Genomic DNA, 4776 nt, shown 5'->3' on the forward strand with positions numbered 1-4776 from the left:
AGTTGTTTTGAAAGGCTAGATTGCAAATGTGGGACAATTGAGCTATGTGTTTGTAAACAGTTGTTTAAAAGAATGCTGGGCTTTTTTCCCAATTAAAATGCCATGCATATTCTATTCGCAAGGCTGAGTTTTGTCAGCTAAAACTTGTAAACAGATCAGTTCAAATGACATCATATCTAGTTGAATTAGCTCTTTATGATCAGACAGTTTTGTTTTTTATAATTGTTTGGAACAGAGGGGGAGGAAGACACTAACAACCTGAGCCTGATCATTTTTCTTTCCCAAAGGATTCATCTCTAGGGTTCTTATTAGGGAGGACAGATAGCTAATATAATTAGATGTTAGAGAAGCTACTAATAAAAAGCCATTTACTGAGCGTTTCTAATGTGCTGTTACTGCATAGGCAAGTTACATATGATATCTCATTCAATCTTCCCAAAATGCCTATGAGGTAAATGTATTTATTAGGTTAAGTTCATATGAGGATCAGGAATGGTGGTGCACTCAGGAGATGGAGGCAGAGGAATTAGAAGTTCCAGGTCATTCTCAGCTACATAGGCTAGCCTGGAATACATAAGACCCTATCTTCCTTTCTATGAGAAAGGAAGGAAGGAGGGAATGAGAGAGGAATGGAGGAAAGGGAGAAGGAAGGAAGGAAAGAAGGAGGGAAGGAAGGAAGGAGGGAGGAAGGAGGGAAGGAAGGAGGAAGGAGGAAAGGAGGAAGGAAGGAAGGAAGGAGAGTGAGCATGAGAGAGAAAGAAAGAAAGAAAGAAATGGAGGAAGGAAGGAAGGAAGGAAGGAAGCAAGGAAGGAAGGAAGGAAGGAAGGAGGGGGGAGATGGCCCAGTGGATAAAGCATTTGCCATGTAAATGCCGCTTGGGTATGGCAGTCTGTAACTCAGCACTCTGAAGGCAGAGACAATGATCCCTGGAGCAAGTTGGCTAGGCAGACTAGTCATATTAGTGAGCTCCAGGTTCTTTCTACATTGAGACCTTGCTTCAATGAACAAGGTGGAGAGCAACTGAGGAAGACTACCAGTGTCAACCCCAGACCTCGACACACATATGCAGTAGTAGGTTGTTATTAACCTCTCTGCATTCCTCAAGGGAGAAAAATCATACAGAAACAATGCACTGGGAATTTTGCTTTTAGACTCAAGTCCCTGATAATTTTCTCAAATAGAAACTCTTAAAGTGCAACCATCTCTGTGACAAGGAAGTGTGTGCAAACTAACAGAAAGATGGGCCTTCTTATATTAAATAAAAAATATTTTTTTGAAAAAAAGGGGGCTGGAGAGATGGCTCAGTGGTTAAGAGCACTGCCTGCTCTTGCAGAAGACCTGAGTTTGATTCCCAGCACACTCATGGTGGCTAGGAATTGTCCTTCACTCCAGTTCCAGGGGAATCTGATGCCCTCTTCTGACCTCCGTGGCATTGCACAACATGGGTGCACTCACATACATGCAGGCAATACACTCATACACATGAAATAAAAATAGTAATTTTTTTTTTTTTTTTTTAAAGATGGGCCTTCTTGCATCTCTGGAGGAAGGAGGCGGAGTCGCTTTGCTCACATTCCAATCATGTGTGAGTTTCCCTCCCTCCCTCTCTCCCTCCCTCCCAGGCTCACCAAGGCTAGGGATGGAGTACCACTGCCCTCTTCAGCCACCTGAGACTCACTGAAACAGCAGGGCTCCTGTCACCTATCATTGTAGAAGCCAGTGAGCAGAGCCAGGAACTGAATCTCTAAAACTGTACTTTATTCAGAGAACTGACAATCTGAGAAGACAGTGTGTTAACATCCCCCAATCTGTCTTCCATCTCAACTCCAACCAGCAGGTGATATATGGGTGAGGAGGAGAAGAAAGGCAGACGACCATTCCAGAACTCAGTCCTACCTGTCTGGTCACAAGGTCAACAACATTTTTAGCCTATTCTCAGTATCTCTGTCAAAAACCATAGTGTATACAGGCTAAGCTGTTTAACGACACGTGCATACAGATTCAGATTCCTTTTCACAATATGGAGTAAAAGTGAATCTTTATAATAAAGACTATGAAAGTGCCCCTATCACAAAAACAGCATGTCTGCATCAAAAGAGATGTGCCTCATCCCCATCTTGCTCAGTAAACAAGGGGCAGAGTGCACTACAGGAAAGGAGAGGTAAATGAAGATGGTGATAGATGCAAAGGGTCAGAATGGAGCGTCTACCTGCTCCACCTGCCCTATGCACTGCCTCTCACAATTCCCTGCTCAACTAAACCCATATCCCCTTATTCACCAGCACCAGCCAGTCCCTCTCAAGCAGAGCACTGTGTGGGGTATGGAGGATGGAGTGAAGAAAAGAGAGGGATGGTCCCTACCCCCAAAAGGGAAGCGAACCAAAAAAGTTACAAGTTTGGACAAGCATGATGAAGGCAGACGGGAAATATGTGGATGTATGAGCATGTGGGAGCAGCCTAGTTGAACCACAAGCTGAAGATGAGGGCTGTGTGGGGGCAGGTGGAATGGGGAAGGGCAAGGTGGGCCCCCAGGCTGGGGCACCAGCAGGTACAAAGGCACCAAAGTTTAAAAAAAAAAGAAAAAGACCTGAGTCGGTCACACCCCAGAATGTGGCTGGTGGACAGTGCGTATGCAGTGTCCATGGAGAGTGCCCCACTCAGAACTGTACTGAGGAAGATGTAGACTTAAGTGTACAAAACTTCTGGGTGGAGCTCTGATGGAACGTGACCAGGGCAAGAATGAAGACTTGTGAGAAGGCTTACAGATTCAGCTTGACCTGAGCACAGCCATCTTTAGGGGAACCATCATGACATGACTGCTACAGAAGAAGCCTGGCTGGTTTCTCCTCACACAGTTTGTCAGCAAGCTATGGAATCAAACCATTAGTGTATAGAGTTTTACGCTGGACTCTGGAGCAGCCAGCCTGAGTCTGACTGATAAGTTGTTTTTCATTGCTGTGATAAAATACCTGACAAAAACATGAGAAAGGAAAAAAGTAAAGGAGGGAGGAAAGGTAGGAAGGAGGGAAAGAGGGTTCGTTTTGTCTCATGGTTCGAGGGTACGGTTGGTTCACCATGGTAGGGAAGTCGTGACTGGCAGCAGGAATGAGGCAGCTGGTGAGATTTCATCCACAGTCAGGAGGGAGAGGAGTTCTGGCGCTTGGTTCACTTTGCCCTTTGTTATTCTGTCTGGAACTCCAGCCCATGACAGGGTATATCCCACTTTTAGGGTGTTTATTCCCACTTCAAGTAATCTAACCTAGATAATCCCTCACACATACCTAGAGGTCTGTTTCCATGGTGATTCTAAATCTCATCAGGTTGACAATAAGGATGAGTCAACACAGTAGCTTAGGATATACACAGTATACTTAGGATAGCTTAGATTTAAGCCATTTTGTTTGGTTGGTTTTTGAGGCAGACTCATGTGCTTTATTCATTTATTTGGTGGTTTGTTGGTTGTGTTTCATTTTGTTTCTGAGACAGTCTCATATAGCCCAAGCTTGCATCAAATTCTCTATGTACCCAGGGATGAACTTGAACTCCTGATTCTCCTGCCTCCACCTCCCAAGTACAACTCCAAGGGGCTCCAAATCCCTTCCAGTTCCTTGTCAGTTGTACTCTCTCTTGACCCAGATCCCTTGCAAGGGTTGTACCGATGTGTGGATTTAGCCCATAAACTCCACGTGGGTAGCAGCTACACCCAGTTCACGTCACCCCATGTTCACTGCCCAGACCACAGTGAGAGGCCTTTAAGCACTAGACACTCATTTTCCTCTGAACCTGGACTTTAATCAGAGCCAAGGCCTGGCTCCAAGGATACAAGAATGAGCCCAGAAGACTCAAGTCAGCTCCTGAAATGTATCTGTGTACATTTTCAGGAGGAACCTGTGCCATGTAGCTTTCATTAGGTTCCCACGGGCGTGTGCCATGATCATCACCAGACTGTAAAGTTTCACTGGTCTTGAGTCATAATTAACAAACAGGTACCTCAGAATCAAGCAAAGATGATGATGATGATGATGATCTGATTTCATTCAGATAATTAGAAAGCATTCTCTCCAGTAAGGAGAGCTTGAGATTCAACCCTGGGGGTCTCTGATAATTTCCAAGAACCAAGTTTTTAAATATATTTTATTATTTTTATTTTCTTATGTGTATGAATGTATTGCCTGCATATAAGTGCACCCATGTCATGCAATGTCCACTAAGGTCAGAAGAGGGCGTCAAATTCCCTGGAACTGGCAATTGTTAGCCACCAAATGGGTGCCAGGAACAGAACCTGTGTCCTCTACAAGAGCAGCCAGTGCTCTTAACCACTGAACCATCTCCCCAGCCCCACAAGAACCATGTTTTGAAAAAGGCATCTATGATTCTCCAAAGATCTTCACGGAAGGTGCCTCAAAGTCTTTCTAGCACTGACTTTCTCAGAAGCGGCCAGAAAACAAGCAATCCTCCAAGAGGGGTAATGCCAGAAACCACTTGGAGACCGGGAGACCAGTGATCAGGCCAGGGACAGCAAGAATCAGATGTTCTGTGGTCTAGGAGCCTCTAGATGGCAGTGCCCAGCCAGTAACAGTCTGCTGTGAGTCATATACCATAGCCAGGGAGCAAGGCAGGAGAGGGAGCCTGGAGGGCTGCTAGAAGCCAAGAGGTGTTCAAAGCCCAGGACTGTTCAGAAATTGAGAGGCACCACCAGAGTAGGGCTCACATATGATATAATCAGGTCACTGGCACAATTCTGACTAAAGAGTGGGGGGAGGGAGGGAGGGAAG

Source organism: Nannospalax galili, unplaced genomic scaffold (genome assembly GCF_000622305.1).
Source record: "Nannospalax galili isolate Female #2095 unplaced genomic scaffold, S.galili_v1.0 scaffold32, whole genome shotgun sequence".
Taxonomy (NCBI): domain Eukaryota; kingdom Metazoa; phylum Chordata; class Mammalia; order Rodentia; family Spalacidae; genus Nannospalax; species Nannospalax galili.